Source organism: Taeniopygia guttata, chromosome 9 (genome assembly GCF_048771995.1).
Source record: "Taeniopygia guttata chromosome 9, bTaeGut7.mat, whole genome shotgun sequence".
NCBI lineage: Eukaryota > Metazoa > Chordata > Aves > Passeriformes > Estrildidae > Taeniopygia > Taeniopygia guttata.
Genome location: NC_133034.1, coordinates 3,625,358 through 3,650,597, shown reverse-complemented (window position 1 = coordinate 3,650,597; position 25,240 = coordinate 3,625,358). Strand labels below are relative to the sequence as shown.

Genomic DNA, 25,240 nt, shown 5'->3' with positions numbered 1-25,240 from the left:
CTGATTTCACATAGGTAAAGAAGGTTCTTATTCTTTACCTGGGTTGGGATTACTGAATTCAGATTACTGTGCTGCTTTTTGCCTCATCTCTAGAACTGCTGGGACACCTAGACAGGTACTCCCTGCCAGCTGTAAGTGGAAATGAAAATAAGAAACACTAGAAATGCTGATAGACCCAGAAAATTCAGATACAGAAACATGTGAACTGAATGCTAGGACACTGCTATAGAGCATACATGGCACGAATCATTCCAATTAAATGGAGGAATTTACTTAGCCATGTGAAGAAAATTATGCACTGATGTTAAAAGCTACTAGTTTGTTTTACTTTTTTCTGGCACTTTATTTTTTCTGAAGGCTTAAAGAACTCCAGCCTCGTAACTCCCATGACGAGTGTTCTAATAATGAACATTAAAAATGCTTTCTGATTGTTTTGAGTTAGGTAATGACTTGAGATGATAAATAAATCAAGCAGTTCCCAATCCAAATGTAATGTCTGGCTTTGGAAATACGGTATGCTCCCTTCTTTCCTCTGTGAAATAGGTCTGAACAGCTGGAACAAATGTTCTTGTCACTAAATTATAAATTACAGCTGTCAAGAGCAAAACATTTAGTTCCAGCACTCAAGAAATAGATTTTTAAGAAGCTTTCCTATTTATCAGTTTAGCCATTGATTATGTGTGTAAGATCATTGAATCAGAGCAGTAATGAATGGAATTCTTGACTGCTCAAATACCAAACTAAATGTAGCCATAGCTGTACATCCAGGAGCTTGATAATCCCTAAGAACGCCTGAGAGCATTCCAGGAACTGATGCTGTGTGTAAGCACTAATGCACTCCCCCTCTGAGCACCAGAAGCATGTTTGCTGAGCAGGAGGGGAAGGTAAATTTACTTCCATGAGCTCCCTACTTGTCAGGTTTTCACTCTGTCAAGAAAGCAGTTGAATTCCCAATGGTTAGGATTGCCTTGAGAGGCTGTGGAGTGGCAGGAGATCAGGGTGAGGGTCCGACTGAGCTTCCTGGCATTTCACTGACTGCCTTCTTTCCCTTGGTGCAAGAGGCAGGAGTAGGAGGATGGCCAAAGCTGTTCCAAAATAAATATGATCTGCTGTCACAGCCTGCCATGTTCCTCAGGTTTGTCTTGAGGTGAAATCTGAAATTAACACACCAATTTGATCCAGTGTTCATTTATTTTTAATATTGGTCCTGATACTGTTAGCATTCAGGAACACACATAATCATAGGATATGATTTTATGCAGGTGCTTTTATTAAGAGCTCTGGGAGTCGGGGTACAACCCCAAATCTGACTCTGACATGCCTTTCGAGCTGAACGTATTTTATATTCTATGGTTATATAACTTACACATTAATTATTAAACTTATATTGTTCTATTGTATACATTGACATGAGTTTATCGTGATCTTTCTTAGGTCCCTGACCACATTTTCTCATGATTATTCTTACGATTAAACATTAATTATATTTAATTACTAAACAATTATCACATCTAACAATTATATCATTTATCATGTACTAGCTACACAGGTGCAGTTCTAGCAAGGTACAAGGCCTTCATGTACCTAAGGTATTTATTTTTTTCTGGGTCTACTAAGCTTAATTTTTCTTTTAACCCTAAATCCCCATGATTTTAAAACCCTTTTACTATCAATACCTGGATTTGAAGAGTTTTATTTTCCATGCATGCTGACAGCTTCAGTCTTCACTAGTGTAGAGGGTGGGACTGGCTTCAACCTTTCCTTCAACCTTTTCAGTTTTGTACCCTTGTTTTCACAAATCTCTGCTAATTACGGTTGATTTTTGAGCAGAAGGTTAAGGAATATCTGCAGGGTGCTTGTGACTCTGCTGTGCTTGCACACTGTTCCTGTGTTCAAGATTTGTGTGAAATCATCACTTCAGCATCTTTTAGCTGCCATTCTTCAATGGAAATAGCTCAGATGTGCAAGTAAGTGTTACAGATCCCTTTGAAGTGATGTGCAGTTGGGAAGAGCTATAATAAGAGAGGAAAAATTATGTTCTTGTGCTTGCAGAAATACCTGAAAACCGTTTTTCTTAAAGATGTGTCATGGGGTTGACAGCTCCTGGTTCTGATGCCTTTTATGCTGCTTCCTCCACAGCTCAAGTGTTCTTTCTGGGTGTCTTGTGGAAGGTGCATTGGGAAGGTTTTTCCTCTCTGCCTTTCAGTCTTGATAAAACTCACAGGAACCAAGTTATCTTTGATTCCTCTGGCACTATTCAAAAATATATGGAAAAACGAGAGGGTAGACTCAAGAGGGAGAGGGGACACAATCTTTGCTGTACAGATCTGATCTACACTCTGAGGCTGGCTGCTCAGAGTGCTCCACAGCCTGTTCCTTCTTCACAACTGAAGAATTTGCACTGAGAAGGCAAAAATTACCTCTAGAGAAGAGTGGTAAAAGAACCCCCCAGCACAAACAAAAACCAGATTGCAGCTGGAGAAAGAGGCAGAAGCAGTTTCAGCTGAACAGGAGCTGGAGAAGAAAAGAGGAAGCACTTGGGCACCAGGTGTGAACTGGTAACTCAGCAATCTATTAAATAAATTAATCCTCTTTCTCTCTGAGGAATAACAATGCGTTTTGTAGCTCCCTTTGCCTTCTCCTCAATGTATTCAGTAAACACCTTTCTGTAGGCTGCTGGCAAACTCTGCATTCTGTACTGTAGCAGGGAATCCAAAAGTTGTGCTATGAAGATTTTTTTCTGCCTCTTTTGGAAAAGCACATAAATATTCTCTGGGCGGGTTATTTTCACTTTGAAATTCACTTGAAAAAAAATGTTTCTGGAGTAAAGTAGGTTATTCAAATTGCAAGAAAAGGGAAAAATATGTTGACCGAATGGGCAAAATAAATTTGTTAGGAAATTAAGTCTGGACAGAGCATCTCTGTCCAGATGGTGTCTCAGCTCAAAAATTCAGCTTGAATAACAGAGTATTTTTGTTGTCCTAGTATACACCATGAGTGCTGTGCTTTTGGGGACATAAAGTGTGTTTTCAAACTAGAGTGACTGCGCAGTTAGCACAGCTTGCAAGTTAAAGACTAGATCTTGCTCCTGGTAGGCTTCTATTTCCCTTGCATTTGCTGTATATTGTATTACTGTCCCTCTTCCTCTGCTCAGTCTGAGCTCAGAGTTGCTGTGTAGAATGGCCATTATGGGGTCAGATGCAGCATTTACAACATTCTGGAATTATATCTGGATTATATAATATTATATATAATATATATTATATACAGATATATATATATTATAATTGTATATTTACAAGACTCTGGAATGCCTTTATAGAATGTATTTCTTTGCAATAAAATTATCACAATTTTATTACGGGCTAAAGAACCCTGTATTCCAATTTCTTATTGTCGAATTTATGTTTTAAATTTGCATTTTGAGCTCACATCGCTGGACTGGTGTATATATATATATATATATATATGTGTATATATATATTTAGATATATATATGTACACACATATACACACGTGTATACATGCACCTGCTTCCCGTGCAGCTGCAGTTTTATTCTGTGCTCTTCAAACAGTATCTCTTGGCCAACAATAAAAGAGGAAATGACCACCAGAAGCTGGGCAGGGCTCAATATCTCACTCTAAGCCCTCTCCTCCATGTGGTCTCTTAAAATTCATGGGCTGCAGTACAGAAAAAAATGGATTTTTAATGCACACAGGCCAAATATCAGTATATATTTCCTTTATTATATATTACTTTATTCACTAATTGTGGTAGAAGTGGGGAAAGATGCTTTTTAGATTTAAAATAGTTTCAGGTTTTTAAATTCTTTGAGGTTTGGAATCATTCAAAAACATTCTTGTGGAAGTCTTTGAGTCAGTTTGAGGCCTCCTTCATGGCTTCATATATAAAATAAATATAATGGGTTCCAACCAGGATGGCTGTCCCAAATTGCCATATGTTAAGTACAAACCTTTCAGTCCTTTTAAGCCAAAATGCCATTTATTTTTCTTTCACCACATGTACTTAGTAGACTCCTGAGCCCTACTTAGAGGAGAAACTATCCTGTGTCCATAAATCAGAAGAGGGCTTGCTTGGTTTTTTTGTTAGTATTACTTTTTAATATACTAAGAACTTCACATTTTTCATCCTCACAGTTTCTTACAAAGTCAATTATTTTAAATTAGCTCATGAAATGTTTTGAAGACTAAATTATTTCCTTTTAGCTTTGAACTAAAGGAAGAGTAATTAAGTAGTGCTGAACTGAACAAACAACCATTACTTTTAGGTACCACAGCCTTATTTCCCTATTATTTTTTATAGGTTATTCAAGCTGTAAATTACCCAGGAAAGCCCTCAGGTAAATCTTTTTCTAATTATCTGACGTGGATCCTTGCTTTTAAACTGAGAACTAACAGCTGAAGACCTGTGCTATAGTGAAGGAGGAAAAATTGCAAGAGATTAAAACTGTTCAATATGAAAATAATAATTTGTTTCACAGCTGCTCTGAACATGGTCCCACCCTGAAGGCAGATCGTGGGAAAGGCTGAACGACTACAAAAAGATTAAAATAACTCAATGCTGAAATGGCAGAATATGTTTAGTGTGGGGGTAAGCAGATAGCTGAGTGCCTGGGAATTTGAGTGGTGTTTACTCAAATCACTCTAGGTTGAAATTCTTTGGGCATAGTCACTCAGAAATAAAATAAATTAAATACTGTGGTCATTTGCACTGTTACCTCATCCTTTCCTTCATTTTCTTTCTGTCCATCTTCACAGTCTGTGGCTTGGAAGACCTACAGCATATTTTATATTATATAAAAAATATATTATATAGTACACATATAATATGTGTACTATATAATATATATGTTATTATAATATATATTATATAATATGTATAAATAATATATAAACTGTATATTATATAGTACACACAGCTGGGAATACTGTGTGTACTGCATGTAACTTTGAGTTTTGGGGCTTTTCTGTTAGGAAGTCGCATTATTAGCTCTTATGCTCACAGTGTGTACCCATCCACTCATCATTTTTATGCCCTCTTATGCAGGCTTATCCTTGGAAGGCATAGATTTTATTGGAGCATAATCTAGAAAATGTTCAGGTTTTGTTTTATGAGGAGAAATGTTGATTTCACAAGTTGTTGAAATTCTCTCCTTTAGTTACACTACATTGTTAACTGTGATATCTGAAGGTAAAATATGCCTTAATGCACTAAAGGAGGAAAAACTGGCAGCTGAAAAAAACAGCAGAATTTTCCTGCACCAGATTTCTGTCAGTTCCAGCACAATAAAAAGGAACTATTTGATTGTTAATTGACTTAATAATGCAACTTTATAAACTGAGATTCAGTCCTTGCTTCCTGCAACCTGGAAAAAGTTCAGAGTGTCCAAATCCCTCAGGAACAGGTGGAGAAGGGGCAGTCTCAGTGAGCTGAGGCTCAGTTCTTTGCCCTCCCATTCTGAGTTTTTGCAGCAGTTTTGCAGCTGGAGGTGTCACACAGCAGGACAGGGCACCCCGGTCCCAGTGCAAAGACAGAGGCTTTAGCACAGCCCTCTCCTGTACAGAATTCCTGCCTCTGCCCCATGGCTGATGGAGCAAAGGCAACCAGAGTAAAAATATGGGAATTCATTTTTGTGTCTCTGGGGCTATGGGGTTTTTTGTTTGTTGGAGTTTTTTTTTTAATTATTATTTTTTTGGCTTTTGTTTGGCTTTTTCTGTATTGCATCATTGTTTAGCACTATTTTTAGCCCTTTACTCTTAATTTTCTGTGTATCTACCTCTCTGGATTTGCTCTGGGTCTGGTCTTGCACTGCCCTGGGACAGAGGACAATGGGAGCAGCTGATCAGCTGTCCTGGTCTAAACCTATGCACGTGGAGTGAACAAATGTATGGAACCCCTCACTCACCTGAGATTCAGAGGGCCGATCCACTGGCACAGGGAATATATAATAATATATAATAATACGTAATAATATATAATTCCATCCTCCCAGCTTTGTTAGCTTTTAAATCAGCAGGTCTGGTCATTAGCAGAGATTTTGTACTCATTTGTCAACACAAATTAGAAATATTTATTTTTCTTATGTGAATAGTATTAAATGTTAACTCTGTTTTCTTGCAGTGAAAATTCCTGTTCCATGAGATAACTATTTTTTTCTGGTTATAGCTACCTGTCCTAAGACTTTTTTGATATTTGCACTTGAGAAGTTCTGCCAGGACAAAATAAGTTTTTTCCATAGTTTGTATGTATGATAAATTCCTTTTTTTGGAGCAGTTTAATATATGGGTAGGATTTAAAGATATGCTGGATCTAATCTTCCAAGAGCTGAGAAAAATATTCATTAGAATGCATTGTCTCTTGCTGAGTTTGACCTTCACTGCCCTGCTGGAGTGCACTGCAATTTTTTATCTGTTTTTTTTTCTGCTTTTCCTTCTTGGATGTTAATGAAAGTGAAGCAGTTTGCCTGTCCAACCTTAGTTCTGCACAGCTTTGGTGCCTTCCTGCCATTCAGTCTCCTGCTGAGGTCAGTGTCCCTGTGCCTGCGTCTTCAAATCTCATTTTTTTTTTTGACTTGGCTTCTGGCTTTGCCAAGCAGGTAATGAAGTAGTTTTGTTTTTTGTATTGCCCTCATGCTCAGGAGCTTGTGCTGTGTGTATGGTAATGCTGCCCTGGGTTTTAGAACTTCATGTGTTGACAGTTCCTGCAGTCTGTGCTTTATTGCAGAAGTAGAGACTCCCTTTTCATCATTTTGTTATTTCAAACGTTGTTTAGTCCTCTGGAGGAATACATAATATCAGCACTGGAGTAGCAGTACTTTAAAAACTAAAAATTAGTGCAATGGTGCCACTGGTCTGATCAACACCCAGTCGCCTGTGCAGGGACAGGAAAGAGAGACACCTTTCCTCTCCCCCAGCTCTCACAAGTGAGTAAAGGAAATAAACAGTGCCTGAACTCTGCTGCTGCTGCATTTGCACTATTAAGAAGTGTGACTTAAGGAACGTGCTTGGCACAGAAATAAAAGACAAAATCGGCTGTTTGGGTGTTATATCCCACATTGAGAAGTGACAGTTCATTTCCCTGTAACTACCATTCCATCAACATAAAAGTTTCACTAAATTCCACAGATTGTGGTGATTTGTGTTGATACCATTCCATCAACAAAAAAGTTTCACTAAATTCCACAGACTGTGGTGAATGGGCACAGCTGTGAGCAGCAGGTGAGCAGCACTGACACAATGAGCCATGGAGTGCCCAGGGGCACTGACCAACCACCAAAGGGAGCAGAGGGCTCACAGGTGCCCTGCATCAACATGAGGGGATAAAAGGCTGGGCTAAAGAACAAGAAGGGCAGCCCCTTGCAGCCCTCTGAAGTGGTGTGGTGTAACTCTGCATGGGAGAATGCTTAAACCCTTCTGGAATTGCATGGTGACACTGTATGTGTTGTGGCTGTCTCAATTCTCCTCCAGTTCCAAGAGGATTAGAATTGGTGGGAAAGACTGCAGGTAAGCTTGGGGTTTCAGAGCAACTGCATGTAAAACTCTCCCTTGACCTCACAGTTGACTTCTTAATATGTTGTGAGATTTTTCCAGCTCAAACTGAGAAACTCCAGCACGATGCCATGAGTGCATTTATTTGGGATGGAAAGTGGAGGAGGTGATTGTTGGTATTGTTCATTCTGTTTTCAGAGAACCCTTCCAAAGCCTGAATGCTGTAGTTTTCACTGAATTTACATGGCTAACGGAGCAGGTCCAGGGCTGACCCTTTCACATGTGGAAATGTGATTAAGCTTTAGGGTGTTGAGGTGCCAGGCCTGGGTTAGTGACATCACAATATCTCTGCAAGCAGGATAACACACAGCCTTGCAGTTGCTTTTCCAGTGCTAAAACTCTCAGGTTGGAATACTAGTTGTGTATCCCAGTAACTGTTTTCTATCTTTCCAAATACCATGGAAGGCTGCTGTCTTCATCCCAACAATTGTGGCACAGTAGCTCACACTGCGGACAACGGGAAGCCAAGTCTGAGCACATTTTGCACTCAAAAATTTGATATTGATTTGTGGCCATGGTTCTACATGCTATGAAGCAAAGGGGAGCATTCCTGAGGGCTGCTGATCACCTGTGCAAGTTTTTGGCTGGGCACTGGGTCTGTTCCTCTCGTGAACCTTTTGAAGAGTTGCTTGTTACTGACTGATGGATGAGGCTCTGGAACAGTTATAATTAAGATAGTGTTCACCCTGTCATAATTACAGGATACAGCAATTTTATTAGCCTGGATTATTTACTAGTCACAGCAATCAAAGCTACATTTTGATCAGCCACAGGAGGACCTGACAGAACATGGATGTTAACATTAGGTATCCAATGTGTTCATTTGCAGACCTGTCATATTTGTCATGCTGGCAGTAAATGGTGCTAAACTGCTTTTCAATTGATTCATTAGTGTTAACCTTTTGGGTTGATACATCTGCCACAATTTTTACTATTTTTTTTCCAAGTGTATCAAATATGAAGATTTAAATGATGCTTATTATAAAGAAATGTGATTTTATTAAATGTGATTTTATTAAATGAATAAAAGTCTTTAATTGTTATGGTTTATTAAATTTGGCCTAATGTATCTCAGCTACTACCTCAAATTTCCTCAAAAAATGCTTGTTTTGATTCTTAAACAAAACTGGATTCTGTAGCTATTAAAGGAAGAGTTAAGAGATGCTCTCAGGAATTTTGAATTATTTTCAGTTCTGAAGTTCTTTGCCATGCCAGTGCTCTTTTATCCTTCTCCACCAAAGAGGCCATTTTACATGTTTAGCAGAGAGGTCTGAATTAGCTGCATGAATTAGCAGATGATAACTTAGTTAATGATTATTTAAGCAGAGAATGTAGCTCATAAATTTATTTTCATTTGGACCTTCTTTTTTTAGTTGCTTTAATGGTGGATCTCGAATGCCAGGGTATGGTTCGTGAGATAAGATTTCTGTAGAGAAAACTTAAATTACAGTTTCTTGTCTGATGAATGGCTATAGCTGCTGTATAATGAAACAATAGGGTTAATTTCAGCTGGCACTGACTATTACACTTTGCTGAAAATCTGTTATCACACAGGGTCAGGCAGCGAGGTTGAGGAACACACAAGAGAGGAAGCTAAAATATGCCAGTGCACCAAAGTGCAGGCAGCTCTGTAATTCCAGTTGGTTTTCTAGGAGAGCAGGATCTGCTGGCACAGTGCAGAGTAGCAATGGGCAGGTGGCTGCAGAGCCTTGGCATGGGCTTGTGCCAAATGTGAGCAGGGCTGGCACAGGAACCTGCAGGGTTTGACAGGTAACTCTTACCTGGGTGGGTGCTGCTGGCAGTGTCCTGCTGCACTCTGCCATGGCAGCAGCTGAGCTGGGAGATGGGAGTAAAGCTGGCATTCTAAACCCCTGCTTTATTCCTCATCCCTGGAAAAGGTCCTGGATTTATTCTGTGCTAAAAACCACTTGATCATGTTGGTGAGGCTTTTTGCTGCTTAAATATGTAAGTTTATTTGTACAGCCCTCTTGTTGAAACAGAGCAGTAAGGTTTTTCCTGGGGCCTTTGCTCAGTGGAACAGTTGCTGCTGTCTCTGCTGAGCATGAGAGTTCTTCTGGCTCTTGGAATCTGGAGCAAAAGGCTTGGATTTTACACAGGTATGATGCCTTGTGCAGGCTGCCCTAGAACAGAGACTGGACAGAGCTAAAGAATAAAGCAGGGATTTATTAAAAAGATCTTCTCAATGGCTGCACCTTGGGCAGCACAAGAGCCCAGCCAGGGCTGCACCCAAGATGACCCAAAATGGTCCCAAAAGTCGCGACCGCTCACGGGGTCTCTCACTTTGATCAGTTCTGCTCCATTGGCACCTTGGAGGTCATTGTCCAATTCCAGCTTTAGCCCAGGCAGTCCCATCCTGCTTGTTTTTCTCTCTTCAGCCCACGCTATTTGTGCTCTTGGGCCTGAGATTTGGATGATTTGACCTTGGTGCCCAGCTGGAGAAGGAATTGTTTTGTCTCCCTGCTCTGTGCAGAGAGCTCAGTATCCCCTAATGTGAAGCCCAGACCCACACACTAAAGCAGCCCAGAATGTGAAAAATATAAAAGCTAAAATCTGAGGCATTAGGTAAACTAAAGCAAATGTTTGAAGTCTAAACTTAAGCTGTAAATTTACAGCTCTTGATGCTGAACTCTGGCCAGTCAAGTGGTGACAGCACAGCAGTTTGTGCAGGAGCCAGAATGCTGCAGTGTTTTCTCATGCTGATGTGGAGCAGGTCCCTGCTCTCCTGCCTGTGACCACAGCAGAGGCAGAATTTATGCTGAAGCTGCAAGCAGTGCAGCAGCATAGCAGAAAATTTCCAGCCTTCAGTGAACAGTTCAATGTCTCAATGCAATACTTCAGAGGAAGAGAAGTCAGGACTAGAGAGAATAGACCATGTAATTTGTTTCTTTGCCAGTGCAAGAGGGTGCAACTCTCTTTTAATGAGTCCAATTTCAAAACTCTCGAGGAACAGAGATCACAGTGGTTTTCTCAAGAGTGCCAAATGCTTTCCACTGATTTAAAAGCTTTGCTTTCTATCCATCCTCCTTTCTCCTTTCTAGCTGCACCTTTGTGCAGCCTGTTTCTTTATTGTTGTTTATATGATTTACTGATATTTTGCCATCTTGCCATTTGACAAAGCTGTATATATTTATTCTGCTTTCTAAGAAAATTTCTCTAACCCCTTAGCAATTTGAAAGGCGTTTAGGAAATGTTTTGTCCACGTTGGTTTAGGGTAATGTTGGGCAAGAGAGGATATCACAGTTGCTCTCAATGGCACTTCTGAAAAGAAGAAAATGCTATGAGCAGCTCTGGCTTCATAGTGGAAGTTTCCCAACAGTTGCAAAGAGTGATTTGGTTTGTTCTTACTGTGTTCCTGTCAAAGGCTTCCACTGTTTCTATATCAAATACTCAAAATCTTGTTTATGGGCACAGAGAAATCCTCACCTTCCAAGTAAAAGCAAGGAATTTTGTTACTGTAAGTGAAATCTTGAGAGTCAAATTTTTACTGTAGATCTAACTGTTGCAGAAAAAAATAACCATGCAGTTAAAATAGTGACACACACACCTGACTGTCCTCTGGCTCTTTTTCTGAGTGCTGTGCTCCACTATTCACTGCTCCTTTGGGTTATCCATAGCACTGCTGGAATCCCTTGCCAAGAGAAGTAAACCTTATGTTGTGTTCGTGGTTTTCCTTTCCTTCCTCCTCTAGGATACATTCTGTATGGTTTTTATTTGTTTGCTAAGATATTGTTAAATCTTTCTCTTCCACAGTGCTCAGATAGATCCAAATAATTGTATGTGTACTTTGCATGTATTAGATGCTATTTCTATCTTCACTTTGTTACCCCTGATTATGGTTTTGTCCAGCTGCAGGTCTGTATTTATTTTGTTTCAGTTTAAGCTGACCACTGGCGAGTTGTTTCTAGCTTGGGGTCTGGCAGGGTGTCACTGCTCTGCAGGGGTGGGATGAGGAATGCTGATTTAGCACCTCAATCTCCCTGGCAAGAGCAGCTCAGATCTCTCCTGGGAGCTAGGGACTTCCCTGTGTCCAACTGGGATACCCTGGAGACTGTTTGCATCATGTTTCAAACATCATTTGAAGGCTGAATGTTGATCACTCCCTAGTTCAGCTATGCCTCTTGCTCTAAGTGTAACTTCATCTGAAGGTTTTGCTTCTATAGGTTTCATGTTTGCCTGATGCTATTTTGGTTTACTTTTTTTTTTTTTTCAGCTGTATGTTTCTGTAATTCTTGCTTATGTTTTTGTAGTCTGTTTGAAATTACTTTAATTTTCAGCAGAAATAGTATTACTGTAATTGCTGGTTTCGTTTGTTAGATTGTATGGGCCTCTCCCAGATAAATGAAAATAAATTAATCTGGGGGTGGTGAGTCTTTGTCACAGGGTGCCCAGGGAAGCTGTGGCTGTCCCTGGATCCCTGGGAATGTCCAAGGTCAGGCTGGAAGGGACTTGGAAAAATCTGAGATAGAGGAAAGTGTCCCTACCCATGGCAGGTCTTTAAGGTTCTTTCCAAGACAAACCAAATTTATGGTTCTATGAAATTAAAGCATTAGTTACTCCACAGATTATGCTTCTGGTTAGCAGGTTGGACACAATTTTTTAAGTTTTTTTTTCAGTGTTTTAGTCTAGCGTTTTGATTGTTTGACTTCAATGATAATCAAAATAAATTCTGATATGGTTATAGGTAAAAATTGCAGCTATGGCAGAGCAGTTGCATGAATACACAAGTAATGTGATTTGTAATTATAAACATCCCTCAGTTGGTTGCATTTATGTGACTGCCCACACTAAGAGAAGGAAGTGTAGCTGTGTGCTTGGCATGAGTGGGTTTGGTTTGGGGATTTTATGTAGGAGGCATTGTCCTAAACTTGTGTGTATACGATTACATATTATATTTCATAAAAATAAAAAATGTTTTTATTAACTGACAGTGGTGGGAGTAACACAGGAGTACTGGGTAAAGAGGGAAGTGTTGGGTCAGTCTCATTTCATGGCTAGCCTGAAGTCCAGTTCCTGTGCTGGGAAGTTTGGCCTTGAGCTCTCTTTATAGGTGAATACTAGTTTCTCAAAGTCTCTGTAAAGACCTAGGAATGCAAAGAAATTGGATATAGAACTGTTGATTTAGCTGTGCAGTTACTGAAAATAGCACATGGAATTTTACCTCCTGACTTGTTCTCCCCAGGGAGCAATCAGAGTGAGATCATCAGGAGATGTTTCTGAGGATGATTTCTCCATTCCTAGGGATTGTATGCCTCCCCCCTGAACAGCTTATCTGCTTCCTCTGGGATGTTTAGCCATGAGTGTGCTTACTCAGGCCTGACTGCAGGTCTGCATAGTGCACACATTACAGCACCAAGTGCAGCCTTTCTTTGTCGGAGATATTTTACTCAGTGTAGCAAAAATTATCTTTTCCAGTTTGGTTGTGATGCCTTGGAGGGGCTGTAGAACAGAGGCTGGACAAGATTAAGAGAATAAAGTGGATATTTATTAAAGGCCTTCAAACAGGTTCACCTTGGGCAGTCAGAAGCCTCCCAGAGGCTGCACCCAAGGTGGACAATGGGCACCAGTTTTTCAGACAATTATAAGTTTGGTCCATTTACATATCAGGGGTTAATGCTCCAATTACAGCTTCAGCTAATTAAGTAATTTACCCCCAGTTTGCTCCCCCAGTTCAGTTTTGTTTGTACTTTTTGGGGCCTGAGGCTGTGAGGTGTCCTTGGATCTCAGGCCCAGAGGGATTGTGTTGTCTGACCAAAGTGTGAAGGCAGTAACAAACACTCTGTATGGAGTTTGGAGTTGGGCACTAATGCATTACAGGATCTGAAAAATAGAAAAGCTAAAATCCCAAGTGTTACAGAATTTCTGAGAGAGAGAGGGCATGATTTATGTCTGGAGTGAGAATTGAGCTACCCCTCAGACTAGGCCCTGATAAGCGGCCTTGACAGGGCCTGGAAGCCTTTGATGCAGTGAGAATTCAGTTGTGCACAGTTAGAAATTATGTTAAGGTAACTACAAAGTAATGAGCTATCCGAGTGTAAAGTAGAGTAGAGCTGCAGTGTGAAAAGCCTGACCTCCTTAAGGCAAATGTAAACAATGTTAGCGTGCCAGTCAGAGTGCCTTTGTAAACTGTAAACTATATGGAAGTGTATATAAACTGCCATCTTCTCATAATAAGGGAGAGAAGGTTGCATTAATCATCTTGGTTGGATGTGCGTTCTGTCCTGTCCAGCTTTCCCGTTTTATGAGGTTTCTGGCTTTGCCCAAGGCATCAGCAGCACGAGGGCAGATCTGTCCTACAGAAGCACACAGGGAAGAGACCCTTTAGCACATGGACAATCAGGGTTTGCACTGCCCTGCTGCCAGCACATCGTAACTCCACGGGCAGGGCTGCAGCCTGCAGAGCTGCTGTGTGTGGCAGGACACTTGCAACAGATCCATGACCTCTACTTGCCTTTGCAGAACAACATGACTGCAGCATGGATGTAGCTCACAGCACAGCCTGGAATTGAGGATGTGTGCTATCCTGGTTTATGTCTTTTTTTTTTTTTTTTTTTTTTTTTTGCTAAAGCAGCAATTCAGATGAGCAAAATTTTATGTACTCACCATTTTTCAACTTGCTTTTGTTCAGTAATATAGAATGCTAGACAAATGGCCTTGATTCAGTGTGCTAAAAATAAGTATTTAATTATTACTGTGAGGTGGTTGAACTGAGGAGTTACTGAAACAAAGCTAATCTTGTAGAGGAAATGCATGGAATTATCAAGGAAAAACTGCCATTCGTTTCCTATGTCTCTTGCTAATGGAATATCCATCCAGTAAGGATTTCAGGCTTCTTGGCCTAGCTTGAAGTAGATTGAAACTTGGACCTTTAGCAAGACTACAGAACAATTGAAGAGATTGAATTAGGAATATTCTAGGTTTGTCTTAGAGTGGCTCTGAACTCCAACACTCTCTTAACATGTGTTTCAAAGCTTTATTTGCTAAGGTACATTTACACCCATAACAGCTTCTTGAAAGAAAGCACACCCCGGACAGGAATGCAGCATGGATACAGGATAAGGTGCCTTGCAAGAAAGAAAAGGGTCAGACACACAGTGGGGTTATCAAGAGCAGAATCAGATGTGACTCATAGGAGAATATGTGTTACTTTGCTGAAAAAAAAATTTCTCTGCAAGTGTCAGCATCAGGGGACAAGTGACCTGCTCAGGCCACACACAGATGTGAGCTGGAGGGGTGTGGTGCCTTGGGATTCCCCCTGCCCTGTGCCCTGAGTGCTCTGTCTCTGACTGCTGGTCCCCTGAGAGAAGCTGAAGCCAGCCACAGCTCACTTCTGCTGCTGTTCTCTGAACTACTTGTCACTCTCATCATGTCTTCAGGGTTTTGCCTGTGGGGATCAAATAAACTAAAACAAAACTGTCCCTTGGTCAAACCTGATTTTTCTCTGCGCAGGCTGCTTATGATGCTGTGGCCTCGTCACATGTATAGAGACCTCAAGCACAGGGTCTGTTCTCAAGAGATCCTGTCTTATTTTGGATCCATCTTTCCCTGCTGCAGGCAAGACAGTCCTGAGCTCTAGAGCAGCTTCCTTGGGGGGATTCTTAGGTGGTGTTTTTATTAAACACCCTAGTTGTTAAATTTGGCCTTATCTACATATATACATAGTATATATGCAGCACTTGCTATGGAAATTTGCAACAGGGAAATTGCACAGGTGAACAGGCAGATCTAGCACTTGAAGCTACACTGATAATGATGGAGGGTCAGTGAGACTTTGGACCCAAAGATACCAACCAGAGTATCTGTGTACAGAACATCTGTTTTCCTTGGATTTGAGAGATTAGTTGCAAAAATAGTTGTGACACATTTGCAAGCAGATGAGGCCATTAATTATTGCAGAGCATCTCGAGTGTTGTATTTAAGGAAGCTGGAGTTTAACACTTCTGCACTTTTAACTGTGGCACAGCTGTGCTAGCAGGGTTTTGCTATTAATACACTGCATTGTGATACTTGCTCAGCTTTCTGGATTTAAGGAAACAGAGTGAGAGCTCTGCTGTTATATCAGGGTTCTCTGTGAGAGGTCAGAGCCTGGTGGCTCTTGCAATAGGCCCACTGTGGTGAGAAAGACATTGTTCATCTTTCCAGTGTCAGCTTCTGTTGTATGAAGGTGGCTTTTGCAGTCCAAGTTGCTTATAACCCACTTGCACATACTACTCTGAAGTGGCCAGAAGGAAAAGTCAGCAAAAGTGGGTGAGCCTGGAAGTACACAGCAATTGTAAAGTCATACCCTGGATCACAGAAGTGCTTTCTTTTCAGGGCAGTGGAGAGAGGAAATGGCCTCCTTGACACATCAGTGGGCTTTGCTTGAATTGACTAAATCTTCATTTAAATAAATTATTGGAATCACTATTATCCTCAGTTTTCAAGAACTAACAGTTGGAGAATCAAATGCATTGTGAATCTTTCCCAATGTGTCTCAAAGATATATTTGAGGTTTGCAACATGTAGTAAATAAACTTGGATTCTAAAGAGTTACAATTCATTCACTATTAGTTGGTTATGTAATTCCTCTAGTAGGGCTTCCTTCTTGACTGAATTGCTCAAGTCACTATTATTTTTTTTTCAGACAAAACCAGTTTCCTTTCCTCTCGGGCCTTTAGAGTCATAGAATTGTTAAGGTTGGAAAAGACCTTCCCCAGCACCGAGGTCAGACAGACAGGCCTGTAGTGCCCTGGATCCTCCCTCTGGGCCTTCTTCTAGATGGGCATCACCTTTGCCAACCTGCTGGGACCATCCCTGGTGAGCCAGGGCTGGAGTCTCCCCTGATTGCTCTCAAAATTCTTGTTGTCTTGGTTTGAATAGACAGGTGTCTGCTAAGGAAGGCAGAAACCTCCCCTGAAATGGAAAATGTAAACCCCCTCCCTCCAAATTATCTTAATTTTGAAATTAAGAGGCTCTCGGGTAAAGATATGGGAGTAGGAATATCAGTTCTTTACTAGGAAAATTTTAAAAATACAAATGCAATAGTACAAAAAAAACCCCAAAAAAACCCCAAACAACAAACCAACAAAAAACCCCAAAAAAAACCCCAAACAAAAAAAAACCACTGCCAGAGTCAGAATATGCCCTGGCCCCCTGTGTGTCAGGGAGGTGGCAGCAGTCCCATCCCAGGGTGGCTCAGCCCTCCTGCAGTGCCAGCTGTGCTTCTGCTGGAGCAGGATCCTGCACAAGGGGGGAGTTTTCCTCTGGAGCTCCAGGGCTGGGGGAGATGGGCCTGGGCTCCTCTGGGGATGCAGTGGGAAGAAAGCTGCTCCTCTGGGAATGCAGTGGGGAAGAAAGCTGCTCCTCTGGGAATGCAGTGGGAAGAAAGCTGCTCCTCTGGGGATGCAGTGGGCAAAGGCTGCTGTGCTGTTCCCAGGTCAGATTGGATCCAGGTAGGAATGTTTGGCTCCTCCCCTGGGCAGAGCATCTCCCCATGGATGATGGAATTTTCTCAGCCCTGCAGGGACACTCAGTGGCCAAGAACAGCAGAGATCTCCTGGAGGGAGGATTGGCTGTGGGAGAGATAAAGAGAAAACTGCCCAATGCACAGAACTGCCCCAGCTCTAACAGATAAAATAGAAAACACACCCCCAAACCACACCTTGTAACCTGGGGCCCTTGCTGCACCTTTGTGGCTCTCTGCTTGAAACATCAGCAGCAGGCAGTGCTCCGGGGGCTGTGCCAGCCTGGGGAGATTTCCATCCCATCTTTAACCCCAGGCAGGCAGCAAACCTCCCTGGGTGGGTTCACTATTTTGTGCTTTTTTCATATGCTTAGGAGGAAAGCAAGCTCTTTGGAGGTGGGAATTTCAATGTGATGAGAGTAAAAGAGGGTTAAGTGGCTGTCCCATGGGCAGGTACAGCTGAACAGGGGGATTTCCAGTCCTGAGGAAGCTTTAGCATCACCTTATCTGTGAACGCCTTTGCTTTTGACACTTCCAGATTTGTAACATGGGGAGAAGTAAATATAGTCAAATCAAGGCTTATTTCTGATTCTTAATAAATTAATTTTCTGCTTAAATAGGGCAAATTGCTCTGGGATGGAGTGACCCGAATAAATTCCTTTCCAAAGGCTCTTTTAATCTGTGAAGTCAGCTGGCAGTCCAGTTACATTTTTCTAGCAGAGAGGGATTGTATTTGGATTTCATACTATGATATTCATCTGGAAAAGAAAAAAAACATGGGAAAGGTTTTAGTTTCCATACTACCTAGCTGCTGCAGTCCTCAGCTTATGGAGATAGGTATCAACAAGACTAGAAGACAGTACATTTATCAAGGTATGGGGTTTTTCAAAGAGGGGAAAATTTTCCAGCTTAGTGCTTTTGAAAAACTCTGAAATCTTACCTTGAATCCATAAGTAATGCTATTTATTGAAACAAATCTGCATCTGCTCCATTTTATGCATGTAGCACCTACCTGTGTATATTTGAAGTTGATAAAGGAGGGCTGTATGTAGTTTATGAGCATGGTTGCTAGAAAACTATCTCCTTTTTGATTTAAGCAGTGAAAATCAATGAAGTTCTTAACAAATTGCTCGTTGGGGTTTCAGATTTCTGGCTGGAAGAAACTTAAACATGCTTTCCCTTCTTTGTAATAATTGAAATGTCTTGCTAACATCTCTGTCATTATATTTCTCTGCAAAATGGGTAATTCATCCTTGGTTTAGTTTGCTAAAAAACATACAGCCTTTGAAAAGTCAGATATTTGTGTTTCTGTCTTGACATTTCTTTCCTCAGCTTTTACACAGAAAATGTGTCACTCATGGATTTGTGCAGCAGAGCTGTATCTTTTGAAGTGCTTGCTAAACTGACTCTGGAACGCTGGCAGTGGATGTAGCTGTTGTAGATGTTGCTGTCAATCCTCCCCTACCAGTCTCAACACTTTTTTTGGCAAACTGTAGCAGAACCATCAGCATGTGCTTGTAAACTGTAGAAATTTGCTCATGCTCTGTGCTTAGTGAGTTTCTTTAAACATGGATGGCCTGTGTTCTTTGGTGGGGGTATGGAATATATAAAGCTATGCAAATCCTGTTATGGTTTTGAGGCACTACTTGTTGGGGCTGTTTTCTGTTGGAACCCTGGTTACTGAGAATTTTAGACTTTCTCTGCTGACAAGCACTGACCCCCAAGAGAACACTGCATTTGACCTGAAACTGTAGAGAAAACTTCCAAAATTAAATGATAGAACTACGATTATAAGTGTGTAGTTTAAATAGAAGTGTGTAATATCACATAGTAGAAAACTTAAAGGTTAAAGCTGTAGAATATAGTAATATATATATATATGTAACAAAATAAGTTTTAAGGCAGAAGCTAGTCCTTCTTCACCTTCTTCTTCATAAGTTTGAATAGTATTGTATAATTAGATAATGTCCACATTACAAGTCACATATAGTTAGTTATTAAGTTAAAAATAAAAATAATTGGTGTAATTTCTTAATTACACAACTTATCCTTAAAAAGCCTTATAGAAAGAGAAATACCTCTCCATCTTGTAGTTCGTTAGTAAAGTACTGTAGAACTCACAGTTTGTGACTATAAGATAAACAAAAACTCATAAACATCTAAATTCAAACAAGAAATACCATCTTGCACATTTAATCCCAACCCTAGCAAAAAGAAAGTGAAAACTCAACATTTAGTGATGAGGAAAAAAAATTGCAGTTTTCCACTTGTGTATCTGAGGGATGTGTTCAGGTATGTGCAATACAGAAAGCAGAAGATGCTTGTTGATGTTATCAAAAGGATGGAAAATACAGGGTGGCTTTTTTTGCATTACCAGCTCCTGTTTTGGGAGGGAAAATTGTGATCTGTGGGCTGGAATAGAGGAATCCTCAGTAAGCCTTGCACATGCTTGTTAGAAGTAAGTATTGCTGTGTAGATCACCAGTGGAGTCATATGTGGTAGTTATTCAAATTAAAACCAACTGCCCCTGTGTCCATTAGTGCATTTCAGTTTGAAAAGAGAATTCTTTGTGGTGGTTAACCCTGGCCATGCTTGACTGAGTACCATTGCTCACAGGTGTGCTTGCATTTCCTCCACAATCTGTAGGTTATAATGAGCTTGCAGGACCAGGCTTTCCTGTGCTTAGGGAAATATAACATGGAGCCTGTAGCTTTTTATTTTATCTCTTTTGGGAGAACAGAATTCTCTCCTTTTAAGATTTTGTTTGGCTTTGAGGTAAACCTTTAATTTTCTTTTTCCCCAGTGATTATCAAAGAGAGTGAATGTGCTGCATCCACTGTGAAAATTGACAAAAACTTGAGTAACTGGGGTTGACTGAGGGCTTTGTGGTGACTTCAGAGGCTGAGCCTGTGCTCAGCACAGGCATGGCTGGAGGGTGTGAAGAGGCTGCGTGTGCTCTAAAAATCATCAGAGCTAGGAAATGAAAGGCCTGGAGGCCAAGAACTGCCACTGAGGTTTGGAAAGTCCTGTAAATGTTGGTGTTTCAATAGAGAGGAGGAACATGATACTGGTGCTTTTGGGCTGAGACTAGCTGCAGAACCAGGTGTTCCTAAAACGTGGGATTACTTAGCAAAGAATTGTTTTTGAGTATTTGGGTTTTTTCCCTAAGATATACCTGTCCTTACCAGAAAAACTGTTTTGTTTCAAATGGAAACAGGAGCTGGAAGACAGCAGAGGAAGAGAACAGCAGGAATGGAAAGCAAATTGGCAAATTCAGCCTGCTGTTGTGATGTGTTTATGGTGTGTGCTGGGCTCTATGGAGCCTGATTAGCACATTCCCAGCAGACAGAGCTGTTTGCACAGTGGGAGCAATGGCAGGATTAACCTGAGCTCTCTGTGGATGCAGAGTGCTGAAAAAGCCTGAGCAGGGGGCAATCATCAAGCTGTGTTTAATGAATCTGGTAGTGGTCACTCACTTGAAGGGAGATCAAAAAACAGAAGCAAAGAGCTGATGTGGTTTTAAGGCTTTTCAAGGAGCATCGGATTGAACTTTGGTTTAACAGAAAGAAAAACATTAATTACATCACCCTTGAGCTGATGCTATGTATTTCAGTCCCTGCTTTAAAAAAAAAACAACAAAAACAGCTACAAACAGGATAAGAAATATTAATACAGGAAATAGGGTCTCTAATTACTGGAGCACTGAGGGTATTGCATATCCTTTCTCAACTATCATTGAGAATTGATGAAAAAAGGATTTAGGTGTATTTTTCATGGTAGAAATAGGGACACCCTGCAGAATCCTCTGTGGCACTTTGTCCTTTTTGGATATGGTAAATCTGGGAGGGAACAGAAGCTGATGAATGAAAGGGTTATCTGAAAATCACCCCCTCTGAACATGTCAGGAACACCAATTAAAAATATAGCTCTGTAAAATAGTTGCTTTACTAAAGGTCTATTTTAGCTTAATGAAGTCAGTTGTTACTCAGCACATGGAGAACACCAGCTCAGAAAATTGAGTAATGATTGCAAAAATTAACACACAGCTTAGATCATACTATTGTCATTCCTTCTGCCAGTGTCCTGAACACAATTAAGTGTACTCAGATCCTATTTTAGGACTGCTCTTGGAAATGAGTCAGCACAAATGGCTGGATCATTTCTTTTTTTTTTTTTTTTAACAGAAGTATTGTGAGCCCTTTAAAAGCATGTCTTTAATTATCAGTAGGAACACTTCTGTTTCTTTATCCATTGATTAAAGGGGGCTAGTCTGAAACACTAGTGCAGGCACTGAACTGTGCATTTCCTGTAGGTTATAGTGTCCTACATCCTGATATTAAGCATAAATGGCAACTAGGGAAGTGGTGCTGTAGCTCTTTGTAGTGGAGCAAATCACAAGGTTTCTGTGATAAATGGTAACACCAACAGTGATGTATTTCACCGGTGGAAAATGCTGGGAACACTGCTGGCTAACTGGGAGGTGCTGGTGTGGCACTTGTTGCCCAGATTTATCTGGTACCTAACATGTTATATGATCAGTGACTGGGAGTTGAGTGCAATTTTCCTGCATAATGGGGCTCTGCATAATGGGGCTGTGGTTTAGGTGCATTTGATCTGACAGAGCTGTGTAAATCCAGCAGATGGAGGTTTGTAGTGGGAGTATTGCTGACCAGCCCAAAGCAAGCTCGACAGCACATTGTACAAGCTGGGACTATGGCCTGCACCTTGGACAGTGCTTCATTGCCAGAGCTCACCCTGGGTCAGGGGTGGCTCTGTGTGGTGGAAAAGTCTCTCCTCCACCCCGAGCTTCCAAAGAAAGGCTCAGCAGTCTCTGTTGTTCGGTCTCAAGGCAGTTTATTGCAAGTTATCTAAAAGATTTTCTTCTGGGGCTGCTGTGGTTTGCTCACAGCTCAGGCAGAGGCACACACACACCCTGACATCCTCTCTGACTCCCAACTGCTTCTTCTCTCCCCCTCTGCCCAGGGCTGCTGCTGTCTTTTATATGGTACATTACGTGTTACATGGGTACAGTTTTTGCCCAATGCCTATTACCTATATTGAACAGTGCCTTTCTACTCTAAACCAATCTGTGAGTGCCAACATCACCAAGAACATGGAGGTAAGGAAGAAGAAAGAGGGAGGACAGGGCAGGCCCAAATCCCTCCATCTTAAAACCTCTGACCCCCATGTACAAAACCAAAACCCCCCTGTACAGCACTCAAAAATTCTTCCCTCTTCTTTGTGACTACTTCTACTATAATAGATAAATTTTTGTGACTTCTTGTTCTTCCTGCAAGGTTGGTAAATTATTCCATAGTTCAAATCCAAAATCACAGCTGTTTCCAGCTGCCTGCCAGGGTCTCAAATGCTTCTTGCCTGGGCCTGGAACATCCAAAAATGTCTGAGGGACGTTTTGAGTTCTGACACTTCATCACTTCAGCCATGAGCTGCACTGCAGAGCTGAGAACTTCATTCATTGCACTGCAAAGTCTGTATGTACTGTACCAAGAGCTTTCTTCATTACACTTTCTCTTTCTAAGAAGTTTTGCTTTATTTCAATGAACAATCTCTGTTTATTAGATTATGCAAATAGGAGAGTCATTCTGTGCTTCCCATAGAGCTTTCATCACAGTATTCCACTGATAGAAGAGATTTTATCCTTTCTCAGAGGTGTTACTTTTGGCAATTTCTATTAAGCCAATAGATATTTTTATGAATAGTGAAAATGATAACATTTCCTGGTTATGAATGAATATAATATCTGTAGGAAAAAAAATCGCTACCTCTTTGCAAAGGAAGATGAAGTATTGTTGTTCTGTAAGAACTCTTTGAAGGAGCATGTTGAGAAAAAGGATCTGCCTGATGTGGTATTTGTATTTCCAAAAGCTTGAAAAAAGTCTTTTCACTGAAGGCTTCTGAAGCATCCAGGCTGTTACAGAATAAGCATTTATAGAATCATGTCATCTAGATACCCATTGTAAATAAATAGGGTACCCACCCACCCCCCCGGGAGATACATTTATTACTGACCAGATTTCATTAATACTGGAAATAAGAGTTACAGCATTCACTGTGCTCATAACTGACCTGGGAAATTTACTGAAGTAGGGAAGAAAAAATCTGAGTTATTCCAGAGTGTTGAAATGACACTGATGCTGCGAGTGTCAGGGGTTATAGAGAACGCAATGAAGGAACAATATAATGCCAGATGAAACTCAAAACTGGAGGAAAATTGTCCTGGCTAGCTGTATGTGTTGATGAGTTCAAAATCAGCCATTGTTGCTTGTGAAAGAGATTTTTGAATAATTTGGGGTAATTCTTAAAAAGTCAGCTCGGTGGTTGGGTAGCATGCAAGAGGATAACCGAAGGTTAAGGGTTACTTGTGAGAAGACAGTCTGCCACTCCTGGAATGCACAGCTTGAAGGGGACAGGAGAGGGCACAGAATTGCTCCCATGGAGCAGGGAAGGTGCAAACAGGGGAGCTCTACACTGTTAACCAGCCTGCGTGGAGGAGAGGGGAAATACCAAGGCCCCTCTGATTCATGGACAGGCCAAGGGAGGAGAGCAGGGCAGACATCTGTGAAATGCTGGGCTGTTGAGAGGAGGGGGATGAGGACAGTGAGTGCTGTAGGAGAACAAAGAGCATCCATTGATGTTTCAGTCCTCCAGAGGCTGAAAGATGGGGAAGTGGCAGAGCGGTGCTCCCGTGTGGGAGTGCTGAACCATCCCAGACCAGCGAGGGCTGGCTTGGTGCTGATGCCTTGTGCAGGCTGCCCTAGAACAGAAACTGGACAGAGCCAGAGAATAAAGCAGGGATTTATTAGAAAGCCTCCATGGATCCACCTTGGGCAGCACAAGAGCCCAGCCAGGGCTGCACCCAAGATGACCCAAAATGGTCCCAAAAGGCGTGACCGCTCACGGGGTATCTCACTTTGATCAGTTCTGCTCCATTTGCACCTTGGAGGTCATTGTCCAATTCCAGCTTTAGCCCAGGCAGTCCCATCCTGCTTGTTTTTCTCTCTTCAGCCCATGTTGTTTGTGCTCTTGGGCCTGAGATTTGGATGATTTGTCCTTGGTGCCCAGCTGGAGAAGGAATTGTTTTATCTCCCTGCTCTGTGCAGAGAGCTCAGCATCCCCTGATATGAAGCCCAGAATTACACACTAAAGCAGCACAGAATGTGAAAAATATAAAAGCTAAAACCTGAGGCATCAGTGTCTCCTGCTGACCTTGTGCATAGCATCCTACTCCTCTCCCCAGCACTGAACCTGGAAGTCTTTGGGTATTTCCCTGGCATCTGGGTGTGCCCCCACAGGTGCAGTGTGTTGTGTTTCACTGCTGGAAACCTTTCTGACCCCACCTTTTTTTTTTTTGTCAGGTGGTAAAGTCACTGCTTTTTGTTACTGTCAGAGTGAGATCTAAAGCATGAACAAGTTCCTGTAGTGCAGGAGGACAACAGGTTCTTGTTGGCTTTGGTACATCTGTAGTAATCATTGGTGATCAGCTGCTGAGTGTCCTAGTTCATAAATACTGCACAGATTGCTTCCAGGACCTTCCCCATAGACCTCTTTGGTAAATCCCATGGGTGCTTTATCATTACATATCAACACTGAAATGCATTGGGACAGCTTTTAATTTAGCTTTATATTTTGTATTATATGATGATCACAATCTCCCACTGTATCTTTAAGTACCTGTGCTTGGAGCTAAATTTACATCAATATCTGGGTTCTGCAGAGCAATAGCATTTGTGTGCCAAAACTAGAACTCATTTGACATCCTCTCAAACATTTTGAGCAGCAAAACACAGTGGCAACCTTTAACTTCTGCTTGTAAGATAGACTTTTTTTTTTCTTGCTTCAATCAGTCTTACTAAATTATTTCTCCACCGTGTTAGAGTGATAATGCCAGCAGTGTTAATAATGCATTACATAAGGAGAAGCTGTTGCAAGGATATAGTTTTCATGTGTAATTGGTATTACAAGACTGACAAACCTCTTTTGTTTCAGATTATCTTGTCATTTATGAGCAGGAAGAGGAAGGTTTTTCAGTAGTATTATCTACCCAATGGCCTAATGCATGCAGCAGTTACTAGGATGACCTGCACTGTGCCTTCAAAAAGCTCTGGATGGTCTTTAGCTGCTATTTGGGACTGTTCAGCATGTGATATTCTGAACACTCCTGGAGGGTGGGCTCTCTATCACCTGGTACAT

General features: G+C 41.3%; 1 long non-coding RNA gene across 1 annotated transcript; it reads left to right on the top strand.

Annotated features, from left to right (window-relative positions):
- The first annotated feature begins 1,788 nt into the window (after nucleotides 1-1,788).
- On the top strand, nucleotides 1,789-7,100 carry LOC140684716 (uncharacterized). The gene is made up of 3 exons (XR_012057417.1): nucleotides 1,789-2,548; nucleotides 4,325-4,361; nucleotides 6,473-7,100. It is a non-coding gene; the product is annotated as an uncharacterized lncRNA (long non-coding RNA).
- Nucleotides 7,101-25,240: the final 18,140 nt, after the last annotated feature.